The 20,843-nt window shown below is 44.1% G+C and overlaps 1 protein-coding gene across 1 annotated transcript in view; it reads right to left on the bottom strand.

Moving 5' to 3' along the window:
* Positions 1-19,756, bottom strand: part of MICAL2 (microtubule associated monooxygenase, calponin and LIM domain containing 2) — a 120,646-nt gene extending 100,890 nt beyond the window's left edge. Inside the window, exons 1-2 of the mRNA XM_067295346.1 lie at positions 19,732-19,756; positions 17,421-17,539 (exon numbers count right to left, since the gene is read on the bottom strand). The gene's annotated coding sequence lies outside the window, so the exon portion shown is untranslated. The remainder of the gene's footprint in view (positions 1-17,420; positions 17,540-19,731) is intronic.
* Positions 19,757-20,843: the final 1,087 nt, after the last annotated feature.

Raw genomic sequence — 20,843 nt, 5'->3', positions numbered from 1 at the left:
AGAAGAGAAAACATAACCAGTATATTTAAGTAAAGAAGAGACCTACCATGTCTATCTCACAATCCTCTAATACAGAAAAATATTATGCAACATATTAAAAAAGATCCCAAGGGGAGAAATAACGAAGCATTTGGAACAGTCGCATTCCCTGGCTATGCTCAAAATAAATAACCTTTGTGCACATCATCATTCTGTTGTTGGTTTGTGGGTAAAATAAATTGGCAACACTCAAGAGTCTGTACATTTTCTTAGACCAAATGTCATGATTAAATACTTTGTGCCAAGAATAAGTCAGGAAATTTTTGTTTTCCCCTCTGAATTCTTCATTTATAGTATGCTCCGTGCCCTTTTCTGAAGGGCTTCGTGAAGTAAAAGTACAAACATGTTGTATGCCCTGACTTACCAAAGGTCTGATTTTTCAAGAAACCGAGCGCCCTGAGCGCCCCCTGACACAACAGGCGTTGCCGATGCCCAGCCCCTCTCCAGCTTGAAGTCCTCGAGGAGGACGAGCCGACCCCCCGACACCGGTGAGGTGGCACGGGAGCGCAGCCACCCCGGCTGCCCCCCGAGCATCGCAAAACACAGCGCTTCCCGGCTATTTTGGGGTTGGCCTGAAATCGGCCGAGGGATTCAGTAGGTCCTGGGGGAGCGGGAAAGGGAGGGGATGGCCAAGCAGACAGACTGCTTGCGATCCATCTGAAATATATGTCTGGATTTAAGATTTACACACAAGTTGTAGTTTAAGAGGAAGGCAACTAAAGATAGCAACAGCACCGTGTAAGACACTGCAACATGGCTTGAACAGTGTGACCTATAGGCACACCGGGATTTGAGGCCAATTAAAAATAAAAAATAAAAAAAAATACACACTTACTTTGTCATATGACTTCAATACCTGCCTAAGAGTGGTTTTTTTTTTTTTTTTTTTTTTTTTTTTTAAACAGAACAGCCAAAGCATTTTTCTTTTGCCTCAAACTAATGCTGACTAGCTTCTTGTTGAGTGAGGAAGTGTCAGTGAAATATTCCACTTTGGACACTGCAGCTAAGCGAACAGCAGTGAGATTAGATTTTCTTCTTCACTGTTGCCTCATATCACTATTACCTCACCACTACAAAAGATTTTGAATGACCTAATAGCTATAAAACAATACTCTCCACTGTTTTCATTAGCTGACCACAAGATTATCATGTTCATATAACACAAATATCTCTAAAAGTCAACTCTGGCATAACTGATAATAGAGTCTGATCACAAGCCCCTACATTTAATTTATTTTCTGTGCACAGAGAGGAGATATTTTTATAGCCTCAACAGTTTCCATGCAGCAAAGATGGGAGGAAGAGAAGAGCTGAGAGAGCAGAGCCATATCTGAACCTCCCAAGGAGGGGAAAAACAGTGTGTGTCAGGCTGGTAATCGTGAGGAGAAAGGAGAAACGATGGTCTGCATAAACCATGCCTAGAGTACTACCATTTAACCATTTCCTACTGTCATTAAATAGATCGCTCTGGGGATGAAATACGGATCTGAAAGCCTCACCGCAGTAAGTACTGGTGCTGACCCTGGGATCTGTGCTCGTCAAAGTGACTAGCGAACTTCCTCTGGAAACAATTCAAAAATATAATGAAGTCGATCTGAAAGTTTACTTAAGTGCTGTGGCCCAATAACAAATTTGGGCCACAGAAGACAAGACGACTCGAGAGCTGGAAGCAGTATGGACAAAGAGGTCTTTTAAGTGAGAGCTGAAGCACTCATGCATTTTGGCAGCCGTGGATGAGATGAGCAGCTAGCAGGAAACCACCGCTTCACATCCCATCTTTTGCGTGCACCAAGCGCACAGGAGCAGGTGACTTTCCCTTCGACGCCTCGGGCGTTAAGGAAAACTCCAGAGTACTCCTGGGCAACGCACACCAGGAGGCTGCCTTTGGATAATTCCTCCTGCCATAACAACTTATCCCAACCTCTTTTCCGTCCCTAACCAGGGGACAACTGCAACGTCAGATGAAGGAAAGACTGAGAAGTGTTGTTCGTCTATGGTGGCTACCTAAGAAGAAAGCAAAGAACATAGCACAGCTTAAAGACAGGCAGGGGAGAAAGGAAGAGGAGAAAGCAGAAATTAAAATAATAGTGCATGCGCAGATGTCTATATATGAAAGTATTTCCTTCAGTGAAAAACTCTTTTACTAAAGGCATTTTTGAGAATAGCAAACAAAATTCTTCTACTAACAACTGCTAGTTAATGATGCACCAAGCTGGTTCACTTCTGCTAGCATGAAGCCCTTTAGCATGATATAGCAAGTGATAAAGTTGAAATATAGGCATCACTAAACAAAAATGACTAACTTTTGACAACAGAAGCATGTCAAGTGCTTGTTGACAGTGTTTCAGAGTAGCATGCTCAAAAGTTAAAAACAACTTCTTTTGGTTTAGTTTTCCCATTGGGGAGAAAAAACTATTAATTTCAATTCAAACTCACAGCACTTTTAAGTCCCTCCTTAGTCCCTTAGTGCTCTGTTTCTAATATTTGAGAACATGATCCTCAAGGAGATTGGAAAAGAATTAAATTCCTCGCATTTCAACACCAGTAATCCTGATGCCATTTTCAGTAAAGCCCTAGTTCTGCCATGTTTACTGAGAGTAAATTCTTTTATTATGACTTTAGTCAGGCAAGCAGGATACAATACATTTATTGTTTGCTTAAGGTTAAGAACAACAGAAACAAAAGAATGGATTCTGCAGCATCTGTAGTGATCATTTACTTTGGACTTCCCTCATCACTAAAAACTACAGTATTTCTGCTGTCTCTTCCCTGTCAGATGTCTAAAAGCTCAATACCAATGCAAGTGAAACTGGCTGCATTACAGGACTTTCTAGGCTTTTCAACTTCGTTTCTACTCACATCAGGCACTTTGTTTTCATGTTGACCATTTTAAATATAAATATTTCTATCCGGAGAAAACATAGCTTTTTGGTGGTTTGTTTTCTTTGCCTGTTTTCCTAGAACTGACATAATAGGAAAAAAAAAAATAATGAGATTCTGGTAACAACTAGAGCTCTCCCTTGCTTTGCTTATAAAACTAGCTCAAACACAAAAGTAGATCTGCTTAAAATGCTTGTTTTCTATTGGTGAGAAACAGAAAATGCATTTCTTAAGATGCACAGTCCTGAGAGAAACATCAATGAACAAAAATTGCTTCTGAACAAAGCCTCACAAACAGTCTCCTTATAAGCAGCCAGATGAGTTTTATGTATTTTTATAGAAAGCTGACTGCCACAGAACTCCTGCAAAATAGCTTCTGAGGCCAAGCATGGAATTCAAAACAGCTCCTACCGAGACACTCGCTGCCTCCGAACTTGCAAGGTTACCGTACACGCTGCTATCAGCTTGCTTTGCCAAAGTTATATGAAACATTGCAAACATACGCCTCCCAACAAGTGCTGCTGTGCTCATTTAACCTGCTACATCTGGAACCGTCCCGTAACGCAGTGCAGCTGGAAGGACGCTAACGCCTTCCAGCGAGGATGCGGGTACCTTCACAGGGCGCATGAAATAAAGTTATCCATCCGCAGGAATGTACCCACAACGCAGACTAAGCCGCGTTCCACGTGTTGCGCCATCAAGGACGACACGTGGACGCGGGGCTGCGCGGCGCCGCTCCTGCCGCCCGCCCGGGCGCCGCCGCAGCCCTCCCCGGCCCCGCGACACCCCCGGGCTCACTCTGCGACGCACAAGCATTTCAAACGAACGGTGAACTACCGCTTTCCATGCATCCGTACGCCGTATATACTACAACTACTGCTGTACTGCTGAGGAGCAAGTTCTGAACTATAGAAAACAAAAAAAATTTTTTTTTTTTAAATAACTACATCATACTACTTATACCACTTGGAATTGCAATATTAAGTCTAATGGTTTTGAGGAAAAAAAAAAATTCTCTAGCCCAGTTGTTAGGTGTCGGCGCAATAAAAATACTCACCTCTGATGATGTATTAGTTTTATACATAGATTCTCACATAAATATAGGCAAGTGCTGTTACTACCTTTGTTCTCTGTTTTTACTTAATGTTTTACTCAAAATACATGGCAAAACCACACACAGTGAGTTTTCACTACTTTTAAAAAAGATTTAAAATAGCCAATATACTAAAATGAAGCTAAATGCCACTCAGCACATTTTACAATCAATTCTCTTTTCCTGGTATAAATTATGGTTTCATGGTAAACATCTGCAAAACATCCAAGTTCTTTCCTTCAACATCTATTTTTAAAAAATTCCTTTTAATTAGAAAGGAGACGTTGGGAACCACAGTTTAGGCGCCTAAGAACTCAACACACAGGGACAGACCACCTGAGCGTTATTTCAGGCATGCTGCCCGCGTACAAATACTAAGATCCGAACCGAACAGTAAGGTCTAAGTTTGAAGAAGGTCGGTGTCCTCGAGGGGCGAGGAGGCGGGTTTTGCTGCGAGCCGCTCCGCCGGCCACGCGCCCCTCGGCGGGTAGCAGGCGGGACAAGGGCTGGGGCCTCTCTTGGGGCAGCTCCAGAGGAGCCGCTCGATTTCCTGCGTTCAGGCTGCGGGCGTTAAGCCTGGGGCGCGTCTGTCTACTTAGTTTCTTTGCCCCAAAATTATGCTTTCCAAAACCAAGCTCGTAAGTAGGAAGGACAGACAATAGTTCATAAAGCAAAAACACCTACCAGGGCAGACCATTTTTTCCAGGAGCTGTTCATGGATTCAGGCATCAGGCAGTAAATCTTAGTGCTTAGTATCGGTTCTCTTTTCTTTTTACCAACTGCGATATACCCTCTCATTTCCATGCATGCAAGCCTTCCCTGTGAGGCACAGCGAGGACTCAGAGGCTTAAGAATCACAGACAACATAATTAACTTTAAGATGAATATAGTTTTCACAGAATTTAGAATTTAATTGACCAAATTAATGAACTGCTGGGAGCCACACCCTGCTTCATGAGTTTTCTAGGTAGTCAATTAAATGCAAAAAAAGTATGCAGCTTCAGAAAAGAAAAGTCTGCAGTGAGGGTATTTAAAAATTAGTTTTTCTAACAGAGGTGCTAAAAGCTCTATAATAAAGTCCTAAATTTTCATATAGTCTACATCTTCAAAAATAACTTTAGATGATTAAGCCACATTCATTAAGGGTTAATGTCATGCATAAATAGCATATTAAAACCTGACTCTTGTTTAGACTAGTTACGAGAAAGAACATTTTTCAGTTCTGCTCTAGAAGAACTGAAACACAATATAAACAACAGTAGAAAGTTTATGCTGGTGTTCTGGGTTGGGACTACGACAGCAAAGGGAAAAAGGAAAAAACGGAAGGAATTTAACATCGGCCAGCAAGTAAGTGTACCTCTTAAGAAAAGGCGCCTGTTATTCAAGTTAAATGATGTTATGAAAATACTGTCAGTGAAAAGGATTAAATGGACAAACTTCAAGCTCTGTGAAAATCCTGCCCACCTTTGCCTGTGATGACACTTACAATTTCCAGCTCACAGAGCAAAATAGTTACGATATAAGGAATAGCAGGGGGGGTGGTTTGTTTTGCCAGCAGCACCAGATTTCCCACTTTCAGCAGGATGTCACGACAAGGGGCAGGCGACGCCAGAGCGCCGCACGTAGCGGCGGCGCCCCTCCAGCAGGGCTCTCCTTGCACGCGGGGGGACGCGGGGACGGAGGGGAACACGCTGCGGAGGAAGAGCGCACGCACAAGGCGGGAATACGCAGACCGGGTTAGTCGGCGACCGCGGAAATGCCGCTTTGTTAGTCCCCCTTCGAGCACCAGGGCAACCCAAAAGGACGGGCAGCGGGACGGGCTGGGCACTTACCGGGGGCGAAAACCCGGGGCTGGTGGGGCCGGAGGGTGCCCTGGGAGGAGAGCCGCCACCGGCAGCGAGACATGCCCCAGGGCGGCAGCGGGAGCCGCCAGGAGCCCCGACAACCAGGGGCACCCACACGAGACTTCTTCCCGCAGGGTAGTATTTGAGAAAGGAAATTAATGTTCGCTTTTTTTTTTTTTTTTTTTTTTTTTTTTAAACAAAAAAGCAAAGCGATGGCTGCGCCGAAGCCAATTGCCCTGTATACATCTTGGAGGGGAAAAAGGAACCGCGCTGACATTAGTTTTCACAGGATATACGCCAAAACCTCTAATAAGTATGTAAAGATTGTATTTTCAAGCGTGGATGCCCGGTTATACGGCCTCTCTGCAGGCCGTGTCCCTCCCGCCAGCGGGGCTGTGCCAATTGCCCCGGAGGTGGCCAGGCCCCACGCTCTCCCGGCCAGGGCAGAGCAGTCGCCAGGGCTGCCCCGAGCACCTGCACATCCAACCTCCGCACCGGTAACCAGCATTCACCCACTGAAAACAGACTATACTGCACTGCCAGTTATCAAAGAAAGAAAGTGTTATGAGAGCTATTTTCATACATATATACACGCATGCTTTTAGAAATTAATCGTTATATTCAATTGTTATATATATTTTTTAAACACAAGCTAGCACTCAATTAGTATTTCCTATGGCTAGTCACAATATTAATGTTATCAGTCACTCTAAAATCCATAGGAAGCACAAATAAGTTAAAGAAAGAAAATGAAAACAAAACAAGAACAAAAAAAAAAAAAAAAGGAGCTTTGAGTTGCTAACAACAGGTTCTTGGGTTAAACTACTGTCAATTCACCAAACACCAGCCGCTGAATGACACTGGAAAATCGTGAAGAAGCACCCAGGAAATGTCCGCCAGAGGGTGGTGGAAAACCAGAAGACTGAAGTTAAAACACCAAACTCTGTGCTAGGAAACATTTATGTGCAAAAACAGAATAAAAGGTAATGAGTTTGCTTTATAGCTGTTTTTGTCTTTTTGCCCTTGTAAGCTGGACCCATAGTTACCCAAAGAGATTAGAAAAGACATCACTTCTGAAAGCAGAAGCAGTATTTTTGGAAGAAAATGTGCAGGATGACTTCTACCCTCTTTCAGCCTTGCCTTCCCAAAGGCTAAAGAAAAACAAAGTACAAACAAAAAACCCAAACAAAGATTCCAATAGAGTTACAAAAACATCATCCATTTCTGCTGCAGAAAAATCCTCTCAGCAGACAAAGAATTTATCTCAAAAGATTATTTGGGGAAAATTCATCAGAAAAAAATTTAACAGTGGGAATAAAACATTAGGAAGCAGCCCCTTCAAACAAACCTCTGGAAGCAGACTAGAATTAAGCAATAACAGAAAAGACGGCAATCCGGTGTCATTGTTTTCACAAAGCGAGCGAGGATCTGGTCAGATAGAATTACATTATGATTCATCGTCTCAAGCATAGAAAAGTATACTAAGAAGTGTGTAAACCGAAAAAGCGCTTAGTAATAGTAATTGTTCATCACACACATAGTGAAGCCTGGTTCCAAAAGACTAAGGTTTATATCCACCACCTCTGTACTGTCAACAATATTGAAGCTCAAAAGAGGCGGATGCATCTTCTTACGTTAAAGCCTCTATGCAACATCGGCCACTTGCTTCCAGTCACCTAACAAATGCATTAAGCTGTGCTTACATACATAAAAGATGTTATCAGACTCTTTGTTAGTCATTCCTTCATCTGGAAAATTTATTTTTCCACTTACCTGTACTTCACTGCATGCAAGTAGGTATGCATGCTAGGAATGCACGTATTCCTAAAGCTAATTCTCAAAAGATATTTTTCTCACTGTCATTCAGTGCCAACATTTGCTTTACCGTATAAAAGACCCCAAATTTTTGAACGGAAGAATGCAACCTGCAGGAGGCTTTGGCCAATGTCAACACACATATCTGAAAGTCAAGATTAACAGTGGTTTCAAGAGTTGAGCATGGGTAAGTGCAAAATCATAACAAGTATGTTAGACATCCAAAATTCAGAAAGTTTTAAGATAAATGTTTCATTCCCATGTATTAATGGCCATTAAAATCATTTCATTCCCATGTATTAACACAAAGTTACATGTAAAGGCTACAGTTGTCTGGGATCCTGAAATGATGAATGCAACAATTATTCATTGCTTCTTTGAGCATAATGCTTGTAGCTCCAGAGCAGATTAAAGACATTAGATTTCTCCCCCTTCCTACAGCTACCCAGAGACAGAGCTAAGGCTGCTGGGGCGCCCTGACTCTCAGCAAAGTCGAAATTTTCAGAGAGAGGGGATTAACTGGTTCTAGATTTGCGGAGCGCCTGGTACGGCAAGGTCCTGATTAGGGCCAGCTTTGTTGGAGAAAACAACATTTTAAAAAGGAAAGAGATTTATGAAAACAACTTGGGTCAATGCATTTTTGCTTTAACACAGCCCAGACGCTGCCAGCCCGCCAGATACCCGACGGCTGGTGCAGGAGCTGAGTCCCGGAGCTCCCAGCCCCCCGAAGCCGCCCTGAGGGGGGTCTGAGCCCACGGAGCTGCCACCCCCACTCCAGGGCCCCGCGGAATCAGCCCGGCAGCCGGGAGCCCTCGCAGCCTGACACGTACCAAGTGCTGCATTCGTGTTTCCAAAAAGGGGAACTGGGGAGTGGGAACAGCCACAGGTTTTTCAAATATTGGGAATGGGAAATTCTGGAAGTTTTTATCCAACTTCTCATCAGAAGAAAACCTAAATTCCTTTTGCCAAAATGCACTTGCATAAAACAAGCCAACTGAAGACATTAAGACGTACTTCATTACTACAGTTCCTTCACATACAGCTCAAACAATTCTAATACCCCCTACATCTTGTACAGACCAAGAAGAAGAAACCAAGAACTGACTGAGAAAAGAAAAATGGGGGAAAAAAAGATGGAGATAAGCATTTTTTTGGATGTAACCTATTCATAAAGGAAACACTGTGAAAGTTTTTCATTTTACAAATATGATTTTTAACAAGAAGTTGTTTAACCACTGAGCCAGAGACCTTGCATGAGCTTGCACTACTCTCTGGTTTTACAGCAGCATGGATTTCTGCCTCTCCTGAGGGCAGATAAGCAGCACTGCTTGTATTTCACTGAAATGTGCAACCAGGTCTCTATCTGCATGCAAGTTACCAAGCTTTAGTTATGCAGGAAAAAAGGGCTAGCTAACGCCTTAACAGGGCGCATTACTCTTGTGATTAAATACTAACGCAGCCGGTGCCCAAGAGCTAAACGCGCAGGGGGCAGAGGTTTTGTTGCACCGTCTTTCCAAGGTGGGACATCCTTGGGGCTCACTGCAGGGGGTTCTGGGTGTTCATAAATCCACGAAAACAGCACAAAACTAGCCTTCACATGTGTCACAGACTGTGCCGCGGCCTCCCCCCGCAACGCAACGATGGACGGCGGGGCTGAAAGACCCCCACGCAGCACCACTCACTCCTCTGCTACAAAGAAAACCCAAGTTGGCAGAAACAACCCTACTGGAAGCGTTTAAAGAAGATCATTCACTACCTTTTGGCCTTGTAAAGCTTGGGGGTGGGGGGAAAAAGAGCTTCAGACCTACTCTTGGACACTTCTTTCTACTCTTTCCAGCTAGGACTTAGGGCTTTTTTTTAAGATACATGAAACGTTTTTTTTCAAACACTGTTTGCACTGCTACTCGGATTACCAAAGAGAATGAACAAGTGATAAACAGCATAAAGCAAAGAAAGCAATGATACCTCCTGAAGCAAAAAGCTAAACTATGATGCATGTAAATCACAGTACTTCCCCTTTTGATTCCAAACTGAAGTTAAAAACAGGTTCTTCAGCACATACTGCACCCACAGGCATGTGGCCACCGCTCACCTTCAGGAGCTGGGCAGTTATCGAGCAGAAGAGGAGGCATACGCTGCACGTATCCACTTGGAGCCGGTGTGTCGTCTGCCCAAAACTATTCACTTGATATGGGCTCATCCCACCCAAAAAAAGTGAGTCTCAACATACAAATTAAACCTCAAATGAAATACTTCAGAGAGGAGGAAGCAGGGAACACATTTATATCAGCTCTGAAAGCAAAATATTCACACAGTGATGCTCCCTTTTGCATGCAAGTCACACTACAGCCAAATTCTGCTTAAAGAAAACTCTCGAACCAACAGCCCAAGGAAACAGAAATAAAATTTGAAAAGTGCTGCAGAATAAAGAAAGTGCGTGTACCAGTTGAGAGATTTCCACAATGCATTTCTAAATCATAAATCCTTAAGAAATGGAGCTAGGAAGTGCCCGCACACAAAACCACACGCGTGCACATCCCAGGACACGGCACAGCAACTGGGCTTACAGGTGCATCTCCCAGGGCTCCCGCTGCCGGGAATTTGGGATCTTTGAGGAAACTCGTCTGCAGCATTTCATATGACAGCACGTCTCCGCTGCACGACCCGAAGGCCTCCCCGCCCCGGCACGCCGAGCCGAGGCTCCTGCACCTCTGCCCGTCACCTGCTGCCGGACGCGGCCAGCGAGCGCCCCTGGGGAAGCAGCCCAACGAAACAGCCCCCTGCATCCCCCGCGCATACTGCCTTTAAAAAAGGGGGAGAGCCCAGCCATCGCACAGATGGCTAATGATTGGCCCCAGGAACCTTACAGGCACAGACACTTAGCGTGCTAAGAGGTGTAACAAACCCGACATGCTTACATCTCCCTAACCAGAAAACCCAGATTGTTAGTAACGAGTACGAACACAACTAACACACAAACTTCCAAACCGATTTCACTATGTTCTTGCTTAAATCCTGTTTTTCTCTGGTCCCTACAAGTGCCTGCCAGTGTGTCTTACGGCACAAAGCTGAGAATGTCGCTGCTGGAATTTTAAATTTTAAGCAAAAGTGACAGGAATATAATCCAGAATATAGGCTTAGAGGAGAGGAAAAGCAGGGAAGGAAAAGGTAAAGGCAGAACCCTGAATGAGCAACTTAATGTGATTTGGCCCAAGTCTCACAGCCACTTAGTCACTTGCTTGCAGAAATCCACCACAGTTATGAAATTATAAGCAATACTGGCCAGCAACGCCAGGTCAAAATATCTCGAGTGAAATCTTAAACATGCTATACAAGCAAAAAGTCCAGCTGTTTCCACCTCTCCTTAGCCTAGGCAAGGTTATCATTACACTGTGCCACTGCTGTAAAACAAACCCAGTCATCTAAAATTGCAGCACGGGGAAGATGGCTCTGCCTCCGCCGGGGTGTGCCAAGCGAAACTCGCCACGGTGCCGCGCAGCGCAGCGCCGCGCCTGACCCAGCACGCCCTCCGCTGCGGCGCTGCTCAGCCACCACGCGGCAAATAAACGCCTTTTCTTCCGGCCCCCCAGCTCCTACGGGTAAGAGGGGCACCTGCAAGTATGGGAAGAGCTGGCACACTGCAAATGAAGTCCAGAAAGCATTAACAGGGGAAAAAGTCACAAAATGTGAAACAAGCATTTGCACTGGACAATGACTGTGAATGTTCTATTTAAAGTAAAAATGTATCAGGGCAGGAACAGTGGAAATCAGGATCCTATCTGAAAAATAAAAAGGTGACTGCAAATATACGCGACAGGAATTATTCATGTGAATATAACCCTGCAAAACTATTAAATATTTAATACAAATGTTGTCTTTTTTGCTTAATTCTAATGAACAGGGCAAGAAAGTTTAATATTTCTGTTGTCAATATCAGTCTCTAATGACCAGGCCCAGAACCATCAATTAGTTTTCATTTTAAATTCCCTAAACCTGGTGGAGACCAGAAAAGCTCTCTCCCTTGGAGATCTTCCTCCAAGAAAACAGAAGAATCATTAAAATCAAAATGGAATCATCATGCACAGAAAGAAAACATCATTTGGCTTAACCACTTCCTCCAAAATTAGAAAAAAAAAGAAGTTAATTTCAGCCCTACTTCTGGCATAATATCATAACAAAGTATTAGACAATGGGCCAAACCCATGTGGCAAGAAAGAAATTTGGATTGAAAACATGAGCTGCTTCTTAGTATGACAAGAGGTGTAATTTTCTCATTAGAGAAACAGAGTCATTAAAAATAAATGCAACTAAGACTTCCACGAACTCTTCGGAGGCGGTGATCATAACCTGACAAAGTCCCTTGGTATCTAGAAAGCAAGTCAGATAAAGCAACAAAGAAAGTTCACTTGCCTTCTGCTTTGCAAAAGCACCACTAGTTCTTTCTCACACACACTGTCAATAAGCTTTGCATGGGCGTCAGTGTATTGGCTACAGGGCAGCTGATCAGGCAGACAGAGAAGGAAGGATTTACAATTCTTCGCTTGTCTGTATGCTACTTCAGGAGAGCCGCAGAAAGATTTGAATAGTAGTAGCTCGCAGGCTCTCTGAGTACTAAATTACTCAAGTGAAAAATCTGTGATACATTGCACCAATATTTACTTCTAAATGCAAACTTGGATGCAAATACAGGCCTGCTTCACATTATATGCCATTCCTTTATTTACCTTGGAAAACAGCGAACTAAAAGCGACACTTAAATACACAGCTGTTTTCCAGAAGCAGATATTTGTAGTTATATCAGTCTGAGCTTTCAAAGGAGCCCAAATCACTTCAGGAAAGATGTATCCTATTAAGTTCTATGCCAGTTATGGCCTTTTGAATGTTTTACTTGTCAAAAAAAAAAAAGACACAAAATCTCACCTCAAAGGGCAAGAGTTTCATATTGACATTGCTTTGTAGAACTACCTGCTTTATTTGACCATCTGAAGGGTGTATATAAATGCTCCTTTAGAAAAAGCTGAGTCAAAAAACTATCAAGCACAGTGTCAAGTCATTTGTGTATTTTTTGAAGGTCAGGTTGTACCTTGGACCTACCTTTGTAAGAGGATAGTGTTGTGAACAACGTATTAGTGTTGCACCTTGCCCTTAAATAGCTGTATAATTCCTTTTGTTCTGTATTAATGCTTGATAAATGCACTGTAAGTGGGAGACAAATATTCCGACTCCATAACTCAGCTCGAAGAGGCTTCTACAAGCACATTACTAATAGCATCAGTCCACTCATTAAGTTAAATAGTAGCTAAAGAAGCGGCTATTCACACATTCAGTGGCATGTATTTAAATACATACATAAAGAAGGCCTTAAGATGTTACCAAGCTTCTGCATTTATCATGAAAAAAACATCAGAAATATTGCTAGAGCCCTTTAAATGGATCTATTCAGGAAGAAAACATGACTCCTTTCTTGGTTTAAAAAAAAAAAAAAAAAACGGAGAGAAAGAAAATAACCCTGCTCTTAGCATTTTTGCAGGAACAAGTTAAGATAAAGAACTCGTGGCTCCCCCTTTCCCACTTAAATCCAGAGAGGAAACCCCCCCGCTGTGGGGTTTCACCCCAGAGGGGAAGGGACGACTGCTATGTCTGCGGTGAACGGCAAAGGATGCTGCCCTGCCCCAGGTCAGCATCCCGCCGCGCCACCCAGGGGAAGCGGTGCTCCCCGAGGGATAAAGAGCCTCCTGCCCATGGCTACTCCATAGTTATCTTGACAATTGAGATTTTTTTTTTTTTCTTTTAAATCAATGTGCACAAAGCTGGTTGCCCTGGTGCACATTAACATATTTTCCTGTCCACTTATCAAAGCATCAGAGTTACAAATAAGATGTGCCTGACCCGTAGTGTTGGTTGTGCAGCCCTGCAGCACATCCCGTGCTGTATTACCTTACTCATTACCCCTCCGCTGCAGTTTCAGCTCAAACACCTGCTCCCAAATAGATACCAGGTACCCCGGACAAGAGACAGCGCCTCATGAAATATTTGGCACGTTGTCTCAAATTACCTTTGACATGCACGGTTATTTATACTTCGTGGCACACTGCATGCCGCTGTGACAAGATAGCATCACATAATACTGTATGTCAGGAATGCAGGCAACAGATTTAAACCAATCCTCACTTCAAGACACTTTTACTAGGAAGCAGGTCACAAACTGGGTAATATCCGTTTTATGCACTGAGAAATGTGTGTTGTTCATTTCCAGGAAATAAAAGCAACCACCCTTAATCCTTCTCCCCCTCACACACACAACCCATCAGAACAATAGAAAGAGGGTTTCTTTTGTCGTAACAGGTTTACTATTGGGACATATTTAGTTCAGCACGCAAAGCTCATTCTTTTTAATGCATTTGCTAGAATACCTTCTAATGTTGACTCAGTACCGAGGCACTGTTTCAAAGGGCAATTACAGCAAGAAGTATTTGGTTACATCCACTCAATTCAGCTTCGAATTATGCACCGATAGTTCATATTTATGGAGCTCGTTTCCAAGCCCCAAACTCATGCACATTTCTGATGTTCATTCAGCCACACTGATGCTCTGAACACAAATACTGTAGGAAGAAGCGTCAGCTGTTACTAAGACACGGAAGACACCCATGTTCTGCATTCTCCTTATGAAGAAAAACTCTGAAATCTGAAAGATGGCTCCAGATGTCAATATCCTGCTGTCCCTACAGCTGTGCCATAACCTGCACAAACTCTCAATTTTCTGAACTGACAAAAAAAATAAAATGCAGGTGACAATCATGGGAATTCTTAGCACTCAGTGAAAGGGGGAAACCAAATATTGAGTAGAAAGATAGCAGTTTGGATCTGAAAGAGAACTCATTCATATAAATTATCCAAACCCGAGCATCACGTTTCATTAGCCATTCCTTCGGGGCAATTAGGATGGAAATTAGGCCTGGAGAAGGAAGATCTCGCACTCAGAAAGCTGCCTCCTTAACAAGGCAAGGAGAGACACATGAAGATGCTGTTCAAGCCTGGGAAATATCTCTCAGTGGGAGGAAAAGCAACGGAGATTCAAGAGACCCACTGTGCCAGACCCTCTGCCAGGGTGAAGCAAGGAGGACAAGAGGACAAAAATAAAAATCACCTTGACTATGCACTTAATACCATGAAGTCAAGCCCCAGTACTCGCTGCAACACAAGCCCCGAGTCTTCTCCTAGTGCATTCAAATTGCTACTTAAACATTATTCCCCAGCTCAGCACAAGGTGACACAGCATAAAGAAAATCCATAATAAACAGCCTGATAAAAAGCACATACAAGATATGATCCTGTGCAAAAGGAAGCTGCTGTGATGAGTAAGAGGAAACCAAAAACCACCCACTATCTTGTAGAATAAAGTTCACTAAGGGTGGTGTTTAACCAAAGAGGGTTTTTTTCAGCTGGAAAGAGTGTCAGCAGAAACACTGTGTTGCATTATGAATTTCTCCCTTGCTTTTAGCAACTGTCTTCGTTTCTCTAAATTCATCTGTGTTGCCCTGTGTGCGCAGGTTTGAAGGCCAAGGCTATCGCACATCCTGAACACCACTAACAGATGGGTCTTACCTCAGCCCATAACAAGGATTACAGTTATCGCGATACACCCTCATCCAATTACATGCAAATAAGAATGCCACTATCTGACAAACCCAAGTCTTCCCAAAGAGGAGGGGGAAAAAGCATATTCTGCTTTTGCTTCACCTCCTCTCTGCTGTTTTCTGCAAGGGTTGATATTTTTTATGCTGGACTCCCTGGTATTTTACTCACACATGACAGACTAGGAGCAAATATCTTGGAAGATTTAAAAGCCTTCCAACTGGCTATTCAGGTAAGAAAGCACCAACAAAATATGTTATGTAAAATAAAAACCATTTTGAGGCACTCAGCCTTAAAAATAACACCGTATAAAAGAAATCTTAACATTTTTCTGTTGCAAATTTTATAGATGTTTGAATTGCCATAAAACAATTTAAAGTTGATTACAAAAATCCCCACATATTCCCAACAAAAGTTTATCATGGCACTGGAAATTCTGTTTTGCCGCTTGGATATAGCGGTCACACACAAGGATAAATTGAAATACCCTCTTGTGCATTACTACAGTCCACACAGGCGATAATCTGCAAGCTTAAAAAGTCTGACAAGGGTTTATCATGGACTAATGGATGCAAAGAAATTGCTTTTTAAGAAGCCAAAACTCCGTAACTACTCATTTACAGTGCTGAGCACAGTCATTTTAAAATCCGAATTGGTAATATCCACTTGGCTGAATGTAGCATGTAGAGAAACTGTTGGCGTCATTTGTCTAGATCAATACAGATGAGATGATGGTGATAAAAAATAAATAAATAAATAAATCTAATCCACATATTCACAACACACAATTGAATAAGCCATCTGCCTGAAGGAGCCAGGTCCCAAATATGTAGCATTTTGAGACCAATTAACAAAATGCAGCAAAGTGTACAGTAACAGAGAGGACAGCTAATCTCTGAACTGTTGTTTTGTCTTCAGAAATATTTTCTGCTCACAAGGTCTTATCATCATGGCTTAAGGAGGAAAAAAAGCAAGAAGAAATGAACTCACGTTCAGATTTTCTGCTACTTACATCAGTGTTACTGGGACACAGAAATAAAAACAAGCAGAACTTGAACTAACAGTAGTTTTAAGTGTCTGTTTTAATTAGTGCTGTGGTAGTATCTACCTGTCCTGACAAGGAATCAGGCTTTTCTCCCCTCCGCGTTGGGTGCTGCTCACAAAAATTTGGAGGAAAACAAAACCAAAAAACCCCCTCACTGAATGGAAGTCTGGCACAGGAAAAGGGCTAGATAGCAGCTCACATTTAAGCACAAGACAATTTTTTTTTCCTTTCATGGAACTAAGGCAGACTCTAAACATGACTAAAGATCAGTTTGGGGATGTTTTCACTTGCTTGTAAATGCAACTATGTGTAGATGAAAGAGTTATAGTCTTAGTCATCTTCTCCATGTCAAAAATAAACCGAGCAATTTCCAGAATGTGTCATAATACAATATTAACTATGTATCTGCATAGTCACTGAATCAGTGGACACTTAATATCCTTAATATAGAATATCTGTATTTGCTGGAACCAGTGCCACGTAGGATGCTGGAATACCCCGAACTGCTAACACCACTTTTGAAGGACTCTGTGTGCAGCAGAAATGCCTCCAAATGTGGTCCCAAAGATAAGCAAACCAGAGTCCCTCCCTCCCTCCCTCCCCCATGCCCCTGGGAGGCAGCGCCTCGTCCACCAGGACACAGGACTTGGCCGTGATGCCAGGGGAGCCGAGCCGAGCTTGGGAGCTCCTGAGGAAGGTTAGACGTTACCAAGGACTCACAACAAACGCTGCAGCCACGTGGGAGATTCCCAGTGGGAAATACACAGCATTTGAAAGTTTTCCCTTGAGTTTTCAAGATGCTAATTATAAAATACCAGAGCAGTGAGGCAGCTGGAGCAGATACAAGGTACGCGCTGGAAGAGGTGGGAGGCTTGAAGCATGCTCACAGCGAAACAGGATAGCAAGCACCTCTCCTGCTTTAGGGTCTCTTAAAGAGCATTTCCATCCCAAAAATGAGCTCTCTCTCATCTCTGCAAGGAATGGGACACGGACACTGCCCAAGAAAATGCTACTTCAGAACATCTTAGAAGAACAAAAAACGTTTATCTTTTCAGATAATACTTACTTCTAGATCCTAGACACAACTCAGGCAAATCTGAGCTCCTCACAAACCGCAGCGCAACCACCGCTCCAACGCTGGGCATGTCAGACTGCCCTGTGCTCCCAGGGCAACACCGAGAACCACTAAGAACAAAAAAAAGAAATTTGGAGTTTTAAACAGAGATGATTTCTCATTTCTATACTTCTGCACTTTACATACTACATTACACTTCCATGACTTGCTAAGCATTCACCCATTTTTATAGATGGGACAGGCCAAAGCCAAGTGGCTGCAGGGCAAGAGGAATTCAAATGCCGCATCCTTCTGGTTTTCCATCTGGGCTTCATGTCTCTACCCCACATTGTAAACTGCATCTCCAATATCTTTTTCTAGCACTATGGAGAGAACAGGGTTAACCAATGTCAAGCAGCATTTTAAAGCTTTTGTTCCTCAGGTATTAACTTCACAGGTCTTTCTAACATAGGAGATGGCATATGTTTTCCAACAACAAGCCTGAAAAGCAGAGCTGAATAAAATGCAAGAATCACAAGCACAGGTATCTAGCTAGTCAGTCCAGTCATAAAACATGTCTTGCAGCATGGAGACAGCCAAGCTGTAGGAAAAAAGACTGAGAATTTCTAAACCCAAGTTAAAAAATGAAAAGTGACCACTATGCCTGTGCTGTAACTAGGTGTACCTACTCACAGCAGCTGACTTACGGCATATTAATCTCTTTACTTTGGGAGCATGTTGCTCGTGACCCCATAACCCCAGCTCTGTGCCACTACAACTTCTGTTATCTGCCTGAAAGGCAGAGGGGGCAGGGAGCCGTGATAAGGCGAGGTGGGGCTGGATTCAAAGTCAGGGGAGCAAAGTGCCCAATTAGTGCTTTAGCTAGTGAATAAAATGGTTACAAAGGTAAAGGCAGCACTTGTATTTTAAAAGCAACCTGTATGTTTAAGCAGAGAATTGTAAAATTCTTCTATGTTTTTCCCATTTATAAAGAAGTGAAACATGACATAAATCGAGATCAAATGCAAGATTCGGTCTGAGTAAGACTAGAACGTGTTGAGTGCTCAGTGATTCAGTGCAATTTCAATTCCTAAAACATTTACTGTCTTCATTATACACAGGGGAAAAAAAAGTGTACAATGTTGCTAAAGTTAGGAGCAAAAGCTTGCTGATGCTTCAGGACAGTGTTTTACAAGCAAATTCTCCGTACGACTCGTCCTATGGAAAGGATAAAAATCAGTGTATTTAGAGAAATACCCAGATACTTCGAACTAACTACAGGTGAACATGTACTTGTTTAGAGTACTTGCGTAAATGATAACATACGTGATTTCCAGTTTGTTTTTTGGCTAATCTGTTTTTCCACCCAGGTAGTATTTTTAGCAGAATGGCGAAATGAGGGAAGTGAGGTGCCCTCTTTTCTCCCTGACCAAGGCACTTGGCGAGCATCAATTAGATGTTAATATTCCTGGGAGGCAAGCGTGACAAGTTTTATTACACCATTTTAAAGATTAGGAAACCGAGTCATGGGGAGATTAAGAACTTCCTCAAAACCAAGAGCGAGGTGAGCGGCGGTGCCCGAAAGGCCGCGGGTGTCCCAGGGCCCTGCCCAGCAGCACGGGACCGAACGCGCCGCCTCACTGCGAGATTTGGAGCCTCTCCGGCAAAAATAAATAAATAAGTAAATAAATAAATAAAGATCCAGACGCGAATATTAAGTTTCCTGGCCATGCCAGTGCGCCTCGATTTTGACCTGCGGGGACCATCTTTAGATGCAAGAAATCAATTTGGTCGTCCTGCCCAGATCGCGTCTTGGCTGAAAGCACCAGCGCGGTTGCCAATTGTAAACTGTTTAAAAAAAAAAAAAAAAAAAAAAAAAAAAAAAAAAAACTCGACGGGGACCTCCAGATCGTTTCAGACACGCTCATCAGGCAACTGAAAACTTTCCGATAGCGGTTCGAGCCCAGAGCCCGGGGGCAAGCAAGCCTGCGCGCACCGCACCGCACCGCACCGCACCGCACCGCACCGCCCGGCGCCCAACGCCCGGCGCCCAGCGCCCGACCCCGCGCCGCCGCCGCCGCCGCCGAGCCCGCGCGCAGAGCGGCACCAGCGCAGGAGCCGCTGCCCGGCGCGGGCTGCGCGGGGGCGGACGGCCTCGGGCCGCTCAGCGCCGCCTGCGCGCCCCGACTCGCAGCGGCCCCGGCGGCGCGGCGCGCTCAAACCCACCGGTTATTTGCTCCCCCCAGCGGAGCCCGCGGCCCCGCCGCACCTGCTCCGCGCCCGCGGCCGCACCTGCCCGCCCGGCCCCGCGGCGCGCACTCACCGCTGGCGGCGGCGGCGCCGCTCCGCCTGCTGCCCCCCCCCCCGCCCCGCTCCCGCTCCCGCGCCCGCGCCGCTGCGCCCGGCTCCGCGCGGCGCTCCGAGCGCCCTCAGCGCCGCGCGGGCGGGGCGGGGGCGGGGCCTGCCCCGGAGGCGGGGCCTGCCGCCACGCCCCCGCGTGGCGCCCGCGGGCGGGCGGGTCCGCGCGTTTCCCCCTCGCAAAGATGTTTTTCCACGCAACTCTCCCTCTCAAAGGCGAGTTTTTTTCCCCACACGCGTCTCCCCATCAAAAAACTATTTTCTCCACAAATTTCTACCTTGCAAAAATGAGTTTTTCCACATCTCCCCATCAAAAAACTAGTTTTTCCACACATCTCCCTATCAAAAATACAGTTTTTCCACAAATTTCTGCCTCACAAAGATGAGGTAGAAATTTTTTTCCACACGTTCTTTCCTCTCAAAAAATGAGTTTTTTCCACACGTTTCTCCCTGTTAAAGACAAGTTTTTCCACACATCTCCCTCTCAAAAACGAGTTTTTACCACGACTCTCCCTCTTAAAGATGACTTTTTCCACAACTTTCTACCTCACAAAAATGAGTTTTTCCATGCATTTTTTCCTCTCAAAAAATGAGTTTTGCTATCCCTGAGTTTTGCCACAAATTTGTACCTCACAAAGACAAGCTTTTCCACACACTTTCCTCTCAAAAATGAGTTTTTTCCACGCATTTCTCCCCATCAATGACAAGTTTTTCCACACACTTTCCTCTCAAAAATGATTTTTTCCACGTGTTTCTCCCCGTCAAAGACGAGATTTTTCCACACAACTCTTCCTCCCAAAAAGGAGTTTTTTTCCACACAACTCTTCCTCCCCCCCAAAAAAAGGTTTTTTCCACGCATTCCTCCCTCTCAAAAAGGAGTTTTTCCACACATTTCCTCTCAAAGATGATTTTTTGCATGCATTCCTCCCTCTCAAAGACGAGATTTTCCCACACAACTCTCCCTCTCAAAAAGGAGTTTTTTTCCACACAACTCTGCCTCTCAATGACTTTTTTCGGCCTCCCCCCCCCCAACTTTTCCCCCTCAGAACCGAGTTTCCCCCCTTTCCTTCCCCTGCA

The sequence above is a fragment of the Apteryx mantelli genome, chromosome 4, assembly GCF_036417845.1.
Source record: "Apteryx mantelli isolate bAptMan1 chromosome 4, bAptMan1.hap1, whole genome shotgun sequence".
NCBI lineage: Eukaryota > Metazoa > Chordata > Aves > Apterygiformes > Apterygidae > Apteryx > Apteryx mantelli.
This window is presented reverse-complemented; position numbering and strand designations above follow the sequence as displayed.